Here is a 19361-nt window from a genome sequence, read left to right as displayed (position 1 = left end):
TTAGACAAGACTTACGAAGGCAACGCCGCTAATTTAAGGAGTTACTATTTTCCTAAGCAGGCAACAACTGGTCAGGTTAACGTTATCGCATGAGAAGATTCATCATGGGATAAAAATGAGGATCCAGCGCAACATCATGTATCAACGCAGGTGAATATGTCGGAGGAGATATGCAGGGAATGTCAGGATCTGCAGACCACCGTATTGGGACAACTTCGCTTGTTAGGTGTTGCTCTTGAAGTTGACAATAGGAGGATACGTGCTGAGATGGCTTACCAGATACAACAGGAAACAGTGCGACTTCATGACTGTAAAATGCAAATTTTCAGGGTACATTCTGACATTATATTTCTGTGTGCTAATGATTTAATTTACCAACTAAATCATTTCCAACCAAGGGAGATGATGTCCCCTTCAATTTTGGCCTACAGTAAACATTTTATTGTGTTTTCAAGTAAGAGGCTATTTTATTAGTACCGGTGATATATTTCCAGTCCTGGGTTATAGAGACGTGTTTGCATGTACGGAACCGGTTCTCACCAGCCGGAAGCAAAGTATTGATTTTTAATCGACCAGTCAGCTGTGTCGCATGATCCACTGGGAACGTCCAAGGTCACCGCAAGGTAAATTACGCGTGCCAGAGTCTTCGAGTGAGAGTACTTTTGAGAAATGTAATGACTTATCAGGTGTAAGACGACGGCCAATTACGAGTCAATGTGGAGACAGCCACCTTGGGAAATGCTTAAACACCGAACTTTTCAGAAGAAACGCTCTCTTACTCTTACTCTTAATTAATCGCGCTCTACGTATTTGTTCTACTGGCTCGTACTTGCATTCTTCTGGGATTTTATGACGCAGACACTCTGTTACTGGACTCGGCAATATTTATACTCGACGGCAGTACAAATCAACTACTTTCTCATAGTACAATAATCAGCGAGTCGGGCAGAATTTCGCAGGCTAAGTTACGTATTATTCATCTCTAAACTCGACGTAATAGGGAACATGCATGATCCGGGGTTTTAATTAAAAATATGCTAATCTGATTCAAAATTTCATGCAGAATTCAAAAATGTGATCAGAATGTACAAATAATAACTCCAAACGTGATAAAAATCTACGAAAATGTCACGTCACGCAAGCACGCGATCTCATTGGTCTGACGTCATCGTACAGGTTGACTGAATTAGCAGACGAAATAACACGTAGTGTGCTGTGAGAAGCAGGATACACTTCGCGTATTTCTACTTTACGTTAGTGTCTAGTATGGTTAAATTCGAGGTCTATACATTGGATAATAATCTGAGTGGTATATTTTAGACTTAAAATGAATCCTGCGCAGACAGTGAGGCAGAAAACTTATAAATGGTGTAGAGTTCCGATGTGTAATAGCACATCGCATACCATACCAAACAAATTGTTTATAAATGTTCCAAAGACGCTAAAACTAGGAAGAAATGGATTTTGACGAGCCGGAGAAATGCTGGTGATATATCGGAAAAGTCTACAGTTTATTTTTTTTGAATATTTTAACGTAAGATGAATTTGTTTGAATTTTTAAATCACTTTTCCATGTCAGCTGTTCTAGTGGTAAAACTTTAAATTTTAATGTATGATGCTTTATTTAAATGCTTCAATTACATCTTGGAATATGAAAGTAATAAACAGTGCATTAAATAATGCTGATTATTAAAGTATTCTCCAAACCTAACCTATGTTTTGGGTGATCCATGTCAAGATAATAAATCAAAGGGGTTATGGACCATTTTGACAGCTCTAATTCTACCAATATATCTTGGCATGGGACAGTTATGTATGTCTTTATTGAAGAGCTTAATTGGTAAAGAAATTTAGGCTATATCTAAATACTCTATAATGTAACAAAGAATAGGCGTGTACATCATGAAAGGAAACAACGTGAATTTAACAAATGTATAACTCTACACAAAACCAATGCTTGTCTGTTGGGGTCTTATAAGTTAACAATGCTCAATTATAATAATTATCATAATATTAATGAAATAAATAACATAATTGCACACAGGTGAAAATAGTGATGTAGGTGTTTAAAATATTATCCAACTTAGCCTAAGTTTTAGGTTATACAAGCCAAGTAAATAAACCGAAGGGTAAAAATACCGCGCGAGTTGGCCGTGCAGTTAGGAGCGCGCAGCTGTGAGCTCGCATCCGGGAGATAGTGGGTTTTGAACCCCACTGCCGGCAGCCCTGAAGATGGTTTTCCGTGGTTTCCCATTTTCACACCAGGCAAATGCTGAGGCTGTACCTAAGGCCACGGCCGCTTTGTTCCCATTCCTATGCCTTTGCTGTCCCATCGTCCCCATAAGACCTATATGCGACGGTGTGACGTAAAGCAAAAAAAAGTAAAAGTCACAGCACCCAAAGACATTCCTGTATTGAGCGACTAAAATGTCACCAGGGCACTTTTCTTTCCTGATATGTTCAGCTTGTTAAAAGCCAAATGTAATTAATGTTATTGGCTTCACGCCCCGCTAACTACTTCTACGATTTTCGGAGACGCCGATGTGCAGGAATTTAGTCCTGCAGGAGTTCTTTTACGTGCCAGTAAATCTACCGACACGAGGCTGACGTATTTGAGCACCTTCAACTACCACCGGACTGAACCAAGTTGGGGTCAGAAGGTCAGCACCTCAACAGTCTGAACCACTCAGCCCGACTTGTGAAAACTAGATGAAGTCATATTTATCTTTATCGTGTTTAACTTTTTCCCTCCACAAAGATATTTAATTCTCTTTCATGGGCCCTGGAAGTGGGTAGGCCAGTTGTCCCAACCATAAATATATATTTTTTTGGAATGATAGATTATAGCACTATAGTACTATGATCTTTCTTTCTTTCCTTCTTTCTTTCTTTCTTTCTTTCTTAATCAGTTTATCCTTCAGGGTTGGTTTTCTCTCGGACAGCGAGGGATTTCACCTCTACCACTTCAAGGGCAGTGTCCTGGAACGTTGAGACTTTGAGTACGGTGATGAAACTGGTGAGGAGGGCCATTACCTCGCCCAGGCTGCCTCACCTGTTATGCTCAACAGGGGCCTTGTTGGAGGATGGGAGGATCGGAAGGGATAGACAAGGAAGAGGGAAGGAAACGGCCGTGGCCTTAGGTGCCTGGAGGAGAAGTAGGAAAATACGAAAAACCACTTCGAGGATGGCTGAGGTGGGATTCGAAACCCTTCTACTCAGTTGACCTCCCGAGGCTGAGTAGTCCCCGTTCCAGTCCTCGTACTATTTGTTTTCAACTTTCATGGCAGAGCCGGGAATCGAAACCGGGCCTCCGGGAGTGGCACACATTAACCACTACACCACAGAAGCGGACTAGTACTATAATGCTACCTGTATGTTTATGTTAGTGCTGAAATCCGATTTCTTACTTTACTAATGCTGAAAGCCCGAAAATGTAATGTTATTCTTTAATAGGGGAATCAGTCTAGAAGGAAATGTTGAAAGTGATGTGATATCTATTCAGGTTCGTTGTTATCCTAATACTATGGGTTACAGTACATTGCACGTATATAAAAGACGCCACTTACAAACTTGCTTGTTATCCGCGAATTTCTGCGGCCACACAAGTCACATTTTTCAAGAATGATGACATCTACACATGGTAGATTGTCTGACTGTGCTGTTTCGAACCTTTCTTCCGTCATTTCGAAGTTACTCGCGAACATGAATAATAAGCAATCGGCTTTTAGCAACGGCTGATGCACAACGGCTGGTAGAGCTCCATGCGGTACTGGATCGTGACATCACAGCGCGCCGCTTACGTCAGAGGCCGTTTCACTCGCCTTGCGGAAAGGCACTATTAAACATTTTTTTAATGGTAGAAAACGAGGCAACATACCACAATGTAATACGTTTACGTACTATTTCATTGGTGTACTTTTCAAAAAAATATTTTTGAAAATTATGCATGTTCCCAATTGTGTGTGGAATATCTTCTAAAAGTTTGTGTCAGTTTCAGCCTTCACCGTACTAGAAGAAAGAAGAGGATCGCCACGTGGTTATTGGAGTTCGTCAAGATGTTTCAACGATTTGAAGAGGAACCCTACAGTATTTCTGCATTGGACTTCACTGCTGCGATGGTGTACTAAAATGTAGGCGACATCTAACATGGGGAGATAACGACGGAAGCAGATAATCAACAACATGTGATGCATAATTCCAGATCATCGGCAGAGATCCAGTTTCATCATACATTTAAGTACCCTTTTCTAATGTTTTATCTGTTCATCTTTGTAGAAATAATGCTTACTTATTCATTAGTGGTAGTATTTCTTTTAGGTTTGCAGAAGTAGTTACTATTTTCATCCTTCTTTCACGTGGGAAATGGTAGTGTTGTCACGTTGTGTGTAAGTGATTATTAGATTTTATTAGAGTAGCTAGGATGTGCGCGTGTCTTCCGTGATTACTCTAAATGTCCCATTTAGTAGTCCAGTGTTATTTAAAAATCATTGCCCTCAACGATAAATAACATTTTAATTTTGAACATGTTTTCAATGTGGAAGCCATGTGGGACAGATTTACGGCATGTTGTTACGCCGAATTTCAATATAAATTTTCTTCTTGTTGGATTTAACGCGTGTTAGTGTCATCTGGCTTATTGTCGAACTCTGGCTTACGTAAACTTAATATCTAGCACATCTAATAATAATAATAATAATAATAATAATAATAATAATAATAATAATAATAATAATAATAATAATAATAATAATAATAATAATAATAATAATAGTTCCACCACGGGTTAAATGAATGAGTAAGGGTCATGAGTTTAAATATTGATTGATCTTGTTGTAAGATGTTAATGTGTGCTCAGTTAGGATGAATATGAGCCTGGAATATGGCAGAATCCCGACGGATCGTTTACTGTGATTATTGAATTATTGAATTAATTTATTGAATTTTATTTGAAGAGTACGCGTGTGGTAAAACGTAATTTCTTCAAGTGTGGAGCACGTGTTGACTGATAAATGTAGAGTTAAGTAATAATAATGTCGTGACTCATGGACCATGAATACGAATGCTAATGTTTGACCTGTACTATGTGCGTACCTGTAGACGACAATTCTTCCAGATATCAACCGCTGATGTTGTTGTGACCAACGTTGTGGAATTTTCATCATCTTTAAATAAGTGATCACTCAGATTTCATCACATTTCTGAGAGTCGTAAATTTATTTTTAACCGATACCGTCATCGTGATATTTCATGTACCCTGGGTAAAATCAAAATATAAAATTCAAAGTCTAGGATTCGTTGTAAATAATGTAAATAATGTAAATAATTATCATGTGTCTTTGTGTGAATGCTGTGTGTGTGTTGTAGCAATGTCAGTGACTTGTGATATTTTTTTGAAATGTAGTTTTGACCCAGCCACATGTTCATCATGTTGGACCCAGGTTATCAGCATCGTTGTTTGAGTTGATCTGACTTATTGAAAGTTAAACCTTTAATAAAATTTATTTTAAAAATAAGTTGAGATAAGGTCAAAATATCAGACACCAATGAATAAGGAGGTATTATTTCATGCGTCTGGACAAAGCTTGTAATGTTAAATTTTCTCAAGGCGTCAGATGTTAAAGATTAACTTCACGTGTTGTTCAGTCAAATACTAAAGGAAGTTTCGTGGAAATCATTATTGTACCAGTACAATTTGATGGAAATAAGTCTGATAGAGACATCTTTAAGTAATGTTTCCGAATAATTTTTTTGTCCAGTTCAACGGATCTCACTTTTGATGAATGAGACGATGTAATGTAAGATTATCCAGAAGTAGAACAACGTGGTTAAATATTGTTCTCTTGTGAAATCTTGACGCCATAATTTATTTCAGTTACTCAAGATTTTTAAATTTTCATTTGAAGTAATGGTTGACATGAATGGATCTGATAATTTAAATGCTTAAGACCAGTTATGAGTCAGATAGCTCATTAAGATTTGTTTTGTTTTCAACCTGTAAATAATTACGGCATTACTAAGAGGAGGTCCTCCCCATATATTTTTTGTTTTTTGTTTCGTTGAGCCAGAAGTAAGCTAATATTAATCTGTATACGTACAGCACATTTCGACTTCTAACGATCGGAGAAACTAGGTGCTGTATCTAAGGGAATTTTCATTTTTAATTTCCATCAAGATTTATTTAATGTTAATTGGTTAATTGTTATTGAGTGCTAGTGTTAATAAATGTCAAAACCTGTTGTTTGAATCTTTGTGTATTATTGCCGCTAGTGCTTGTCTCTTTCACTGCCTTCAAAATGTAAGCGAAGCCAGACAGCGAAAGGTCCACCCTTGAGACTCTCGCTCTCCAGCTGAGCATGCCAGGTATAAAGGGGGCAGTACAAAAGAACGGCCAGCAGTGAGAAGAGAAAAAGTGAATATGAAGGAAAGGAGCTAGGTTAAGTTAAGGAAGATTTCTCTTAAAGGAGGCATATGAAGAAGAAACGTCTAAATTCCTGTCAGAAGATCAATTATACGAAGATAGCTGTACGACCGTTAATTACATACATTGTGTGATTTCCTTACTTCAGTGTTTATCGTTTCTTGCGATTAGTCTTTGCCCTTCAGAGAACTAGCCTTTTTCATATGCAAAGCATATATCAAGTGGTATTTTGTCAGTATCGGTGCTACTTCTCATACTTGATTATCTTCATTATAACAATCCCTAAAGAACGCCATTGATAATTCCTTTTAAAAATCTTAGATTGGTTATGGAATATTATCCGACTTTCATTATTATTCCCTTCCAGGTATTAAAACACCGTCCCGTTTTATGGTATGAATGAGATCGTTTCCAACTCAACAGTGCACTTCCACATACCTCAACAATACAGTGTTTCATCATTAGATCTTTCAATTTTGAAAACACGGAAATACACAATTAAAATGGAGGTTAGTATGAGAATAGCAACCGATAACCTTAATGTGACTATAATTGATTATTATAATGTATAAAAACTTATCACTCCACAAGTTCTTGAATGTATGAACCAAGTCCAAGTACTCAGCCTGCCGACTATTTTTTCGCTTTGACGGAGAAGAAAGAACGGAAAAAGAGGGAGTGACAAGTAATCAACCCACACTGCTTGGGATTTTGCGACCACTTGCTTGAGATTTGCCTAGTATCGAACGTGTGGAACCGGCTTTACAGGTGAAAATTGCGCTAGCTATTGTTCCGCGTTTTCTGGAGTCTGCTAAGTATCAAGATGAACAGCCGGTCACACTGATACCCGACGTGTTCTTCCGCCAGCGAAACCCCTGGCCAGTAGGCAGAACTCCTTGGTAATTTTGGGCCTTGGATGCATAAGCCTGTTCTGGTATCATGTATTACTAGATTTCTCTAAACGTTACCAACCTGCACCTCAAAAGGCTGCCTAGAATAGAGCGGGATGGGAAGAGAAGAAAGCGGAGTTGTCAGTTTTCTTTCTGCAGTTCAGTGTTCATTTGTTTCAAGTCTTTTGCTCAAGCGAACTACCACAGTATGAAAGAAAACGACAAGATATCGCAACACCGCGCGTCACTCCACGCGGAGTTGACAAGAAACTGTCATCCAGCATTCTCAGGTTTTCATTGAAAACTGCACGACTCTCACTGGTGCGGTTTGAGTCAAAGAATATTTCCCCCTAGTCTACTGTAGTGTTCAATGGCACCGCACAAGGCAAGGAACATCAAAGCCGCACCGCATATTAACATTTACAGTAGTCCAGTAGTACACAACGAGTGCCGTAGCTGCACAGACTCCGACTGCTAAATACTGCACCCAGGTAAATGAAGAAGAGTGGAATGGTCTATGACAGTGGTATTCAAACTTTTCGGTTGGCGTACCCCCAAAATCCAATTGTTTTACCTTCGTACCTCCGAAGTACGAGTATATTGCGATTATACCAGAAATAATAAATGATTGCTGCGGGATGACAAACAATAATAATCCGCAGATTCTCCCGCTTTCTCAAGGTCCCTGCACGCACTGGGGCATGAAGGATTTGTGGCCGGGGATTTGAGGCTGCATGCTCTTCCTAACACCACGGGATTTTCAACTGAAAAATCCCACTCCAGCAACACCAGGAATCAAACTACGGTCGCCGCGATGACAGGCAAGCAGCTAAGCCGCTTCGCCACCCTGTTCCCCAATAATAACAATAATGTATTGTATATTTATCGTCGCTGGCCAAACGAAACCTCGTAACTCCTTCGGAATAAAGTTGAGAGAAAAAGCCTAAAACTGAGCGGTCAGCAATTACCGGAGAATTGTTCCTGGCATTTTCATTGCTTAACGATAGCCCAGTTGTTCGACCATTGGAGTCTTCTGATCCCTTCTCAGGCAACGCGACAAGCCTTCACAAGGCAGATGGAAAAACGTGGTTTTCTCGTGAGTGGAATTACAATTAAAAATCATTTAGTATTTGACTACACACTATGGAACTAACAGACACTAAATAGACTGCCAGGTCAACGAATGCGCACGGCAAGCGGGTAAATCATACCTCAGTTCTCCATGTTTATTTCGGGGGGGGGGGGGCGAAGCTCGCTCCCCCCCGCGCGGCAATCGACACTATTCTACATTGCCTCCGACATGCTATTAGTTCTAAGAAGAAAAATATGGCAGGGAGGAGGGGGAGTGTGATACTATAGGAGTATCTGCCTGTCCCCATGCTCAGCATGTTACCTTTTTTGCTAGTTGCTTTACGTCGCACCGACACAGATAGGTTTTGTGGAGACGATGGGAAAGGAAAGGGCTAGGAGTTGGAAGGAATTGGCCGTGGCCTTAATTAAGGTACAGCCCCAGCATTTGCCTGGTGTGAAAATGGGAAACCACGGAAAACCATCTTCAGGACTGCCGACAGTGGGGTTCGAACCTACTGTCTCCCGAATATTGGATACTGGCCGCACTTAAGCGACTGCAGCTATCGAGCTCGGTCAGCATGTTACCAGGCCAGATGTGGTGATGGGTATCAATGTGTTTTTTTTTTTTTGCTAGTGGCTTTCCGTCGTACCGGCACAGATAGGTATTATGGCGACGACAGGATAGGAAAGGCCTAGGAGTTTGGAAGGAAGCGGCCGTGGCCTTAATTAAGGTACAGCCCCAGCAATTGCCTGGTGTGAAAATGCGAAACCACGAAAACCATCTTCAGGGCTGCCGACAGTGGGATTCGAACCCACTATCTCCCGAATGCAAGCTCACAACCGCGTGCCTCTAACCGCACGGCCAACTCGCCCGGTAAGGGTATCAAATGCGGTGTAATCGGGTAATAAGTGTCAGGAAAAAACCACCCCTACTACCCCTCCTCACAGAATATGCAAACTGTCCACTACATGGTTTGGTGCTATACAAACCGGTTAGTCGCGACGAACGACATTTTTTGCATATTTTCGCTAATAATTTTGTTAATAACGAAAGAAAATAAAGGAAAGAATTAGCTGATAAGACAACAGGGCGTGTACAAATTGCTTGTTTTAATAATTCCTATAATTCCTAGTTTCAGCCGGCTAAAATGGAATAAAAATGTAATGTTTTCACTACAAAGTGGGCAACCGCACCCCCCTCCCCAATCGCCGCTACTGATTACTTCGTAAGAAAGAAACATTTACCATTACTTCCGGGCCTCAATCTGCGTAGTCGAATCAGGTACAGAGTTTATCAGATTCGGCGCTCTTTTATCAGATCAGCCGTTAGACGAAGTAACTTGATAAGGGGATTCTGGCAACTGTGCCTCATCAATCTCAGCCAAATTCTGTACGGAGACGGCGACATGAGTTCTGTAAGTGACTCCGTTATTTATAAATCCCCATTCTTATATTTAGTGCAATTTTCCAAGCGTTCAATGTTTAACAATTGCTTGAATTCGGCGCGTTTCGAAGGAACTGCTAGCGAGTGGGTAGAGAGAGGGTGGTGAGGTGCTAAGCTATAGCAAATACAGTAGAGACAATACGTGACACTGAGCGAGATATCGAGGGACAGCTATTGGAACTCTCTCTAGCGAGTAGACCTGAAAACTACTGATTCTGTCATAAGAGCACGTGTATTTGTGTGTGAAGTTTTTGGTGTTATTTATGCGTTTTCAGTGAGTTGACATAATTAAATAGTAGCGTGTGTCATTCCTTGATATCTCCTTTCAACATGAGGGGAAAGGTATGTGCTGTGTTTGGCTGCAGTAACTATGAAGTAGAGAAAGAATGCGCGGTTGTTCTTCAGGTTCCCTCGTGACAAGAAAATGTAAGTAATATTGTGTTTGTATACATATTCTTCCAGTGACAAAGAGATTTTTATAGTACTTCATAATTTTCTGACCTGCTCGACCCATATTTTAACTGGCTTAAAATATAATACGCATATTTTATTGTATGTGTTATTGTAGGTGTGATCTGTGGGTTTTGAAATGTCACAGAAGTGATTTGGATAATGTGTACAAGAAAGAAGGGACGTTACGCTTATATAAGAATTATAAGATCTGTTCAGATCATTTCCAGGCAAGCGACTTTAGAAATCCTCGAACAGCCAAGGGTATGTTACATTTTTGCTCTAATTGTACGTAAATATTCCTCAAAGCATCACTATCAACAACATTTTCATACTTTCCTTTCTTTTATCCCTCTTCTCAGATTAAAGCCGGGATTTTATAGATTTTCTTTCTGTTAGTAGGCTTCATGTTGAGAGGAAAATTGTCCAGCTATTAAATGTTAATTCATTGCATCATATATGTAAGGAATGTGCCGATATTTTTATTGACAAGTATCTTAATGTGATGATACATTGTTTTTAAATGAGAAAAAAGACAAATCCAACCGTAAGAGTTCAGGCAGGAATGATAAAGCTAAAAAAGTAATGCATAAATGAAAGATCAAGCCATTTCACAGCAGACTATTTCACATCTTCTTTATATGTCTAATTTCAGTCTTTGAATAATAACCTTTTAAATAATTCTTCATTCATTTATCCAGAATTGCTTTAGCAACTTCGAAGTTAATATCTCAATAACACTTTCTTTCTAGACGTAATTTATTTATCCGTTTCCGTACATACATTTCCATTGATATTTGAATTTAGCGCGATTTTTTCAGGTCAAGTCACTAGGAGCGCCACCGTCGAATTGTCTCCCATTTTAGCAAGGCCAAATCCGTAAGTGTCGCATGTTGTCTCTACTGTATTTAGCTATAGCTTGAGCTCTGCGCGGATATACAAAATAATATCCGCATCCGCGAATAGTTATCCTCATCCGCGAAATGGTTATCCGCGGATAATTTAAATATTTAACTACAGTATATTACACCCAAGGTATTAAAAAAGGATAGATCTGTTAACATAATACAATAGGCCTGACATCTGGCACCAGAACCCGTACAGTCACAGGTTTATGAGGGATTTTTTCTTGCGACAACTACCGACGTATTGACCTTTGTTCCTTCTATCCATTAATTGCGGGCAGGAGCCAGTTGGGCTTAGGTCAGATTTACGGCTTTATGGTTTCAAGGCTCTTTATACATCACTATTCTCCCATATCAATGTCAAGGGTCACCTAACCACAAGCAACAACAAGAGTATACCTAAGTGAAAATCAATAAACGTTATTATTTAGAAATTATCAGCAAAATTATCCGCACTGCCATACAGTTTGTATCTGCCAAGACATTTCGTGGATATCCGTGCAGTGCTCTAGCTATAGCAGGGAGATAAGTGCAATCAGCAGCGATCGTGGAGTCGCAGTACGCGGCTCCAAAATTCAGGGGCGTAACGTTAGGGCCTGCACTGCAGGCGGGCCCGGGCAGTTGAGGGGCCTCGCAGAATCCTCGCAAAAAGTAAAGATAATATTAATCTTGTCTAATAACTAGAGCCCGGATTATATATAATTACATATTCTGTTCCCATATATGTAGCTACAAGAAAAGATAAAATGTCCGCGAATCCCGCTAAAGGACCACTGTTCCAGGTGTTTAAAGTTACATATTTTTACATATTTCTATGTGTAATAAATATTTATATATGTATTACATATTTTAAATATTTTGAAGGATACTGCGCATTTGAAAGAAAACACAATTCTTTATTCACTAATTCGACATTGATTTAAGTTGTTTAATTAAACACTTAAAAATAGCTTTAAGAGCCTGTACGTCTCTAACATCTAAAAGTAATTTAAAGTGAAGTATTATGTCAAGGAATCGCATCCCTTAGCTATGTTGATGGTTTGTACATCCCTTAAGAAGTGACGGTACAGTGTGAAGGGTGAGTCAATGGCATTTCGTTGCTACTACGGAGAAAGACACAAAGTGAAATCGCCAGTGACTTCATGTGAAGTGAAAGATCTTTATATATATATAAGGATATACTAATAGACAAAAGGCATTCGATGAAATTAAAATTAAATGACGTATGGCTTTTAGTGCCGGGATGTGTCGGAGGACTTCGGCTCGCCAGGTGCAGGTCTTTTGATTAGACACCCGTAGGCGACCTGCGCGTCGTGATGAGGATGAAATGATGATAAAGACGACACATACACCCAGTTCCCGTGCCAGGGGAATTAACCAATTGTGGTTAAAATTCCCGAACCTGCCGGGAATCAAACCCGGAACCCCTGTAACCAAAGGCCAGCACGCTAACCATTTAGCCATGGAACCGGACAAGGCATTCGATGACAACAGAAAATTTGGAGAAAAATAAGTTATTAATTGCACCTCCAAATGAAAATTAGAGGTTGAATAATATCTGCACTTTTAACTTTTTTCGGTTTTGTTTCCTTTTCTGTGTACAAGATAGATATTAGGTTACATGTTTTTTTTATTTATTACATATTTAACTACTTATTCTGCCAATTTTAGCTACGCATTTACGAACATATCTCTTATTTTCATATTATGTATAATCCGGGCTCTACTAATAACACTCTGCACGGAGGTGATCAGGGTGCTTTTTAGATAGATTTATTTATCGTCAACAGGCTATTTGCCCAATTATAAATGATTCAGTAAAACAGTATATACAACAAATACGCCTTAAATAAATAACACTAATTTCCTAAAATAATAAGAAAATTTAAACTAAACCTAGAGACATTTATATACGTAGAATCAGTCGAAATAGTTCGTTTTACAATTTGCACAGTACGCAGAAGAATCGCGGTTGTTCAGCACAGCTGTAAACAAATACTTTCCCTTGCCGCGACACTGTCCTCACAAAAGACCTGCACCAAATTATTTAAAAGTAATTACAGCAATGAAAATTGATACCAAAATATAATATTTTAGTTAGAAAATGATACTTTATTGATGTGTAATGCATGTAAGATCGCATTGTGCAAAAATTTTGTTGAACATTTAACTTTTGTCTCACATTTATTCGGCAATGCTAATAAGAAGTAGGTTTCGCACGAGCTCTCTGTGAGCGAAGGCTTATCACTTGTGCTGTTTGATATTTTTCAAACTGTATTTGAACACTTTTTGATTTAATTTTGTTCATAAATGTTTCTGTTGTAACGGAATAAATTATTATAACTGAGCCTTTTGTATCGGTTACAGGGTGTAGTTCCGTAGATACTGTAAAATGAAACCATTTTTTTAAGTACGAACAGCTAAGTGGTGAATGGTTCAGCAGCTTAGCCGTCAAACCACGCAGGCAGCCGAATAAAACATATTGGAACTTATTTTTTAATTTTTAATTAATTTAATTTCGTGTGGCTATTTCTAGCCGAGCGCAGCCCTTGTAAGGCAGACCCTCCAATGAGAGTGGGCGGCATCTGCCATGTGTTGGTAACTGCGTGTTGTTGTGGTAGAGGATAGTGTTATGTGTGGTGTGTGAGTTGCAGGGATGTTGGGGACAGCACGAACACCCAGCCCTCGGGCCATTGGAATTAACCAATGATGGTTAAAATCCCCGACCCGGCCGGGAATTGAACCCGGGACCCTCTGAACCGAAGGCCAGTACGCTGACCATTCAGCCAACGAGTCGGACTATTTTTTAATAATCTTACAATAGTGAATAATCTTTTTGTTTACATAACTTGACAATATATTGCATATTACCTAACCTGACTAACCTAACCACATGACACTACAGCTCTTGAAGGGCCTTGGCCTACCAAGCAACCACTGCTCAGCCCGTAGGCCTGCAGATTACGAGGTGTCGTGCGGTCAGCACGACGAATCCTCCCGGCCGTTATTCTTGGCTTTCTAGACCGGGGCCGCTATCTCACCGTCAGATAGCTCCTCAATTCTAATCGCGTAGGCTGAGTGGACCTCGAACCAGCCCTCAGATCCAGGTGAAAATCCCTGACCGGGAATCGAACCCGGGGCCTCTGGGTGAGAGGCAGGCACGCTACCCCTACACGCATATTACCTACCTACTGAAATTAAATGTATATTAGTTATTCGTACACCCTTAGGCGACCTGCGCATCGTGATGAGGATGAACTCATGATGAAGAAGAGACATACACCCAGCCCCCGTGCCAGCGAAATTAAACAATGATGGTTAAAATTGCCGATCCTGCCGGAAATCGAACCCGGGATCCCTGTGACCAAAGGCCAGCACGCTAACCATTTAGCCATGGAGCAGGACTACGTCTCACTAACTACACTGTAATGGTTTTCTGAGAAGCCAAGGTGCCGGAATTTTGTCCCGCAGGATTTCTTTTGTATGTGTATGTTCAGTGTTCAGCCCGGAGGCTGGTTTGGGCCACAACAGCCCCGCCATCATCCGTCATAGGTGGCCCAGATGTCACTGAAGCGGCGTACTAGGGAAATAAGGAGTGAGTTAGTTTCCCGCTGCTTTCCTCACTGAGACAGAAGTTGCTATTACATATCAGCCTGCCAGCCCATTGAAATGCCCACGCCATCCGATCCTATGAGCAACATTTTCACACCATTTATAACAGGGACTGACTGCGTAAAGAATGGCATTGCTAGTATCACTTATAGGCTACCTAGGTCACTTTAATGTTGTAAAAGCCAAGGATGAGACTGAGCCAGGTGAATGAAAGTAAAAAATTTCTTGTAGCCCACACTAGAAGACATAGTGCAGTGTAAACACTAGGTCTGGCCAGCAAAGGGATTTCTTTCATGTGCCATTAAATCTACCGACACGAGGCTGACGTATTTGAGTACTGAACTGAGCCAGAATCGAACTTGCCAAGTTGAGTTCAGAAGACCAGTGCTCTAGCGCCTGAGCTACTCATACCAACCAAAGAAGAAGAAGAAGAAGAAGAAGAAGAAGAAGAAGTGCAGCAGTGCTCAAAAGTCTTTTAGCTAAAGAGTCTTTGAAAGAATACTTGGTAAAGTCTAGACATACAACTCAGATATGATTTACAGCGATATCACGCAAATTACAGAACTTACTGTCCGACTCGTTGGCTAAACGGTCAGCGTACTGGCGTTCGGTTCAGAGGGTCCCGGGTTCGATTCCCGGCCGGGTCGGGGATTTTAACCGTAATTGGTTAATTCCAACGGCACGGGGGCTGGGTGTATGTGTTGTGTCCATCATCATTTCATCCTCATCACGACGCGCAGGTCGCCTACGGGTTTCAAATAGAAAGACCTGCACCTGGCGAGCCGAACCCGTCCTGGGATATCCCGGCACTAAAAAAAAAGCCATACGACATTTCATTTTCCACAGAACTTACTACAGCGAGCCTGAAAGTTTTGGATTATCTAGAGTAAGTGAGTGTCCGACAAAAAGTAAGTGGAGACAAAGCCCACATCAATAACAGATCTCAGTGAGGAAGATAAAGTAACCGCACCAGGAATTGACAGAATTATAAACACAGTTTGTAGGCAAATTTTCGGACTCAGCTGAAACAAATCGTAATAATTTAATACGAAAGATATGTAATAAGTGTCCACGATTCTACTATAAACATTGCGCTGAACGAATTAATTTATAGTGTCACTCTCCTGTTTAGCAAACAAGTTTGCTCGGATATGTAGCCTGCGATGTAACCACGAATAGTCTAGGCTCCAGGGTATTATGGCGTATATGAGAACAAGTTTAACTTCGTATCGTCTGAAAGTATTCAGTGTGTTCGTTGCTTCAAAGACGGTCAATTCAAACCACATGACCCTGTTCCTCTCTTGAAACACTAAAGGGTACATTTAATTTAGTGTACGTATTGGGCGATAAAATATATTTGCGAGGGAACGAATCATGTATTTCTTCAACGTACTGGGCAGTATGCAAAGAAACAATTACGGCAAATCGTGTTTTACTGTACTAAAATTAAGCGAAGCCTCGCTTGTAATATGCTTAATAACCCTTGAATAAAAGGAAGGTAATAATTGGCAATGATTTAATCAAATCCTGCATTAAGCCCAACTGAACAAATATTAATATAACTAAGAAAAAATCCACAAGGGATATCTATCTTAGAACAAGGGACACCGTACACTAACAGCATCAAAGTAACAGTAATGTACTGTAATACCATTCAAATATTTCATGCAGAATTTATAGGATGAAGCACGGTCAGTGTTATTAGCTGCCGCCGCTGGGGCCCGGGTTCGATTCCCGGTACTGCCAGAAATTTTAAAATGACAGGAGGACTGGTATGTGGTGGAAATGGTACATGCAGCTCACTTCCATTGGGGTCCGACTCGTTGGCTGAATGTTCAGCGCACTGGCCTTCGGTTCAGAGGGTCCCGGGTTCGATTCCCGGCCGGACCGGGGATGTTAACCTTCATTGGTTAATTCCAATGGCCCGGGATCTGGGTGTTTGTGCTGTCCCCAACATCCCTGCAACTCACACACCACACGCAACACTATCCTCCACCACAATAACACGCAGTCACCTACACATGGCAGATGCCGTCCACCCTCATCGGAGGGTGCCTTACAAGGGCTGCACTCGGCTAGAAATGGCCACACGAAATGATTATTACCTTCAATGCGGGTGTGCCTGAAGAGAGCCGCACCACCTCGGGGTGAGGACACGAGTATACTTACACGGCGTCAACTCGAAAGACATGCACCAAGCCTCTTCGAAGGCCGCACCCCATTATTTTTTAAATTAACTCCGCCCCCGACAAGGAAAACTTTATTTTGTTTGCAGCTATCCTATTAATGGATAATAAGCTAAGAATTTACTCATATCCAGATTACACTATATATACTTTTTTTTTTTTTTTTTTTTGCTAGTTGCTTTACGTCGCACCGACACAGATAGGTCTTATGGCGACTATGGGACAGGAAAGGGCTAGAAGTGGGAAGGAAGCGGCCGTGGCCTTAATTGAGGCACAGTCCCAGCATTTGCCTGGTATGAAAATGGGAAACCACGGAAAACCATCTTCAGGGCTGCCGATAGTGGGGTTCGGACCTACTATCTCCCGAATACTGGGTACTGGCACTATATATTTCATGGCCTAGCAAGGTAATTTATAAAATTCAAAGGAAGGGATAATGAATTTCATTGAACTCCCTGCATGTAAGATGAAGAGTATATTAGATGCAACAGAGAATGAAAACAAATATTAGTACTATTTTATGAAATAAATCTTCTTATGCAAACCGGGTGAGTTGGCTGCGTGTGGGGCTGTGTGACTGTAAGCTTGTATTCGGGAAATAGTTGGTTTGCGTCCCATCATCAGCAGCTGAGAAACAGAAGAATAAGCAATCGAAACCTTTAAATATCTTTGAGTCCGAGGGAGGAAGGGTAGACAGATTGAAAGAAAGAAAGAAAGAAAGAAAGAAAGAAAGAAAGAAAGAAAGAAAACACACACACATATTAATTACTAAAGGGAGCAATGGGTGACTGAGCAGTTATATTTAAATCACTAAATATGGTTTTCCGTGGTTCCTCATTTTCACACAGGTTGAGGATGTACCTCAATTAAGGCTACGGTGCCTTCTTTCCCACCCCTAGTCCTTTCCTATCCCATTGTATCCGGAATAGTATCTGAGTAAGCGCGACGTTAAACCACTAGTTTACCGAGCCGTGTGGTTAGGGGCGCGCAGCTGTGAGCTTGCGTCCGGGAGATAGTGGGTTCGAACGGCACTGTCGGCAGGCTTGAAGATGGCTTTCCGTGGTTTTCTATTTTCACACCAGGAAAATGCTGGGGCTGTACTTAAATTAAGGCCACGGCCGCTTCCTTCCCACTCCTAGGCCTTCCCTATCCCATCGTCGCCATGACCTATCTGTGTCGGTGCGACGTAAAGCAAATTGAAAATAAAAAACACACTTCGTTTATAAGTTCTTCTCTGTTTTTATGGTTCACTTCTTATCAAAATACGTCTGAACTTTCAGATTGACATTTTACTATAGGCCTATAACAGTAAACTTAGTATAGAAGTGTATTTCTGAAATTCGGTCTAATAATACGGAGACTCGAGGTAAAAATTCCGTAGAAAGACTGTCCAGGGTATTTGTATTTGATTAATAGATTATAAACAGCGCAGAGGAGCCCAAGCCCTATTGTGATATCTCGGATGCTCACCTGTGCTTTCTTGCTGCAGTCAGTACGTCTTCTGACGTGTGCCCGCTAGTCTTCGTTACTTATAAACATTCTTCCTCTTGTTCATCCCACGCAAGTCTGGCAATAGAAACGCATGACCTTGCCGTGTGACAAGTCAATCTTCCGTATTGTCCTCAAGTTGATGGCCGTTTTCCCAATTGATAAAGAGCAGGGGCGTAGCCAGGGGATGTACTGGGGGGTTAGTCTCCCCCACCCCATGGAACTTTTACAAAGAGAAAATAAACAGAAACGGACAATGCACAATAAAAGAAATATACCAACAGATCTGTAATTCACTTGTATCAGTGTCCTTATAATGGCAAGTCATTCATGCACCTTCATTGTGATCTACCATCATTTTGTAACTACAACAACCCTCTCTCGCCCCCGTCGGCCGATCCTGGCTACGCTACTGATAAAGAGAGAGACTTAATATCCCATCACATTCATTTCGAAGTTAATTTCTTTTCGCACTGATTGACAACCCCTATATTTTACCTTCGAGAGTTTGTTCTAGTCCGCCTCGGTGGTGTAGTGGTTAGTGTGATTAGCTGCCACCCCCGAAGACCCGGGTTCGATTCTCGGCTCTGCCACGAAATATGAAAAGTGGTACGAGGGCTGGAACGGGGTCCACTCAGCCTCGGGAGGTCAAATGAGTAGAGGTGGGTTCGATTCCCGCCTCAGCCATCCTGGAAGTGGTTTTCTGTGGTTTCCCACTTCTCCTCCAGGCAAATGTCGGGATGGTACCTAACTTAAGGCCACGGCTGCTTCCTTCCCTCTTCCTTGCCTGTCCCTTCCATTCTTCCCTGCCCCCGACAAGGCCCCTGTTCAGCATAGCAGGTGAGGCCGCCTGGTCGAGGTACTGGTCATCCTCCCCGGTTGTATTCTCCGACCCAA

The 19361-nt window shown here is 41.0% G+C and overlaps 1 protein-coding gene across 2 annotated transcripts in view; it reads right to left on the bottom strand.

Annotated features, from left to right (window-relative positions):
- The window catches only part of LOC136863953 (myrosinase 1), a 132649-nt gene extending 114081 nt beyond the window's left edge, over positions 1-18568 (bottom strand). For both annotated transcript variants that reach the window (XM_067140406.2, XM_068226117.1), the window contains exon 1: positions 18447-18568. The gene's annotated coding sequence lies outside the window, so the exon portion shown is untranslated. The remainder of the gene's footprint in view (positions 1-18446) is intronic.
- Between the last annotated feature and the right edge of the window lie 793 nt (positions 18569-19361).

Source organism: Anabrus simplex, chromosome 2 (assembly GCF_040414725.1).
Source record: "Anabrus simplex isolate iqAnaSimp1 chromosome 2, ASM4041472v1, whole genome shotgun sequence".
NCBI lineage: Eukaryota > Metazoa > Arthropoda > Insecta > Orthoptera > Tettigoniidae > Anabrus > Anabrus simplex.
Note: the sequence above shows the minus strand (reverse complement) of the source record. Positions and strands in the feature narration are given on the sequence as shown.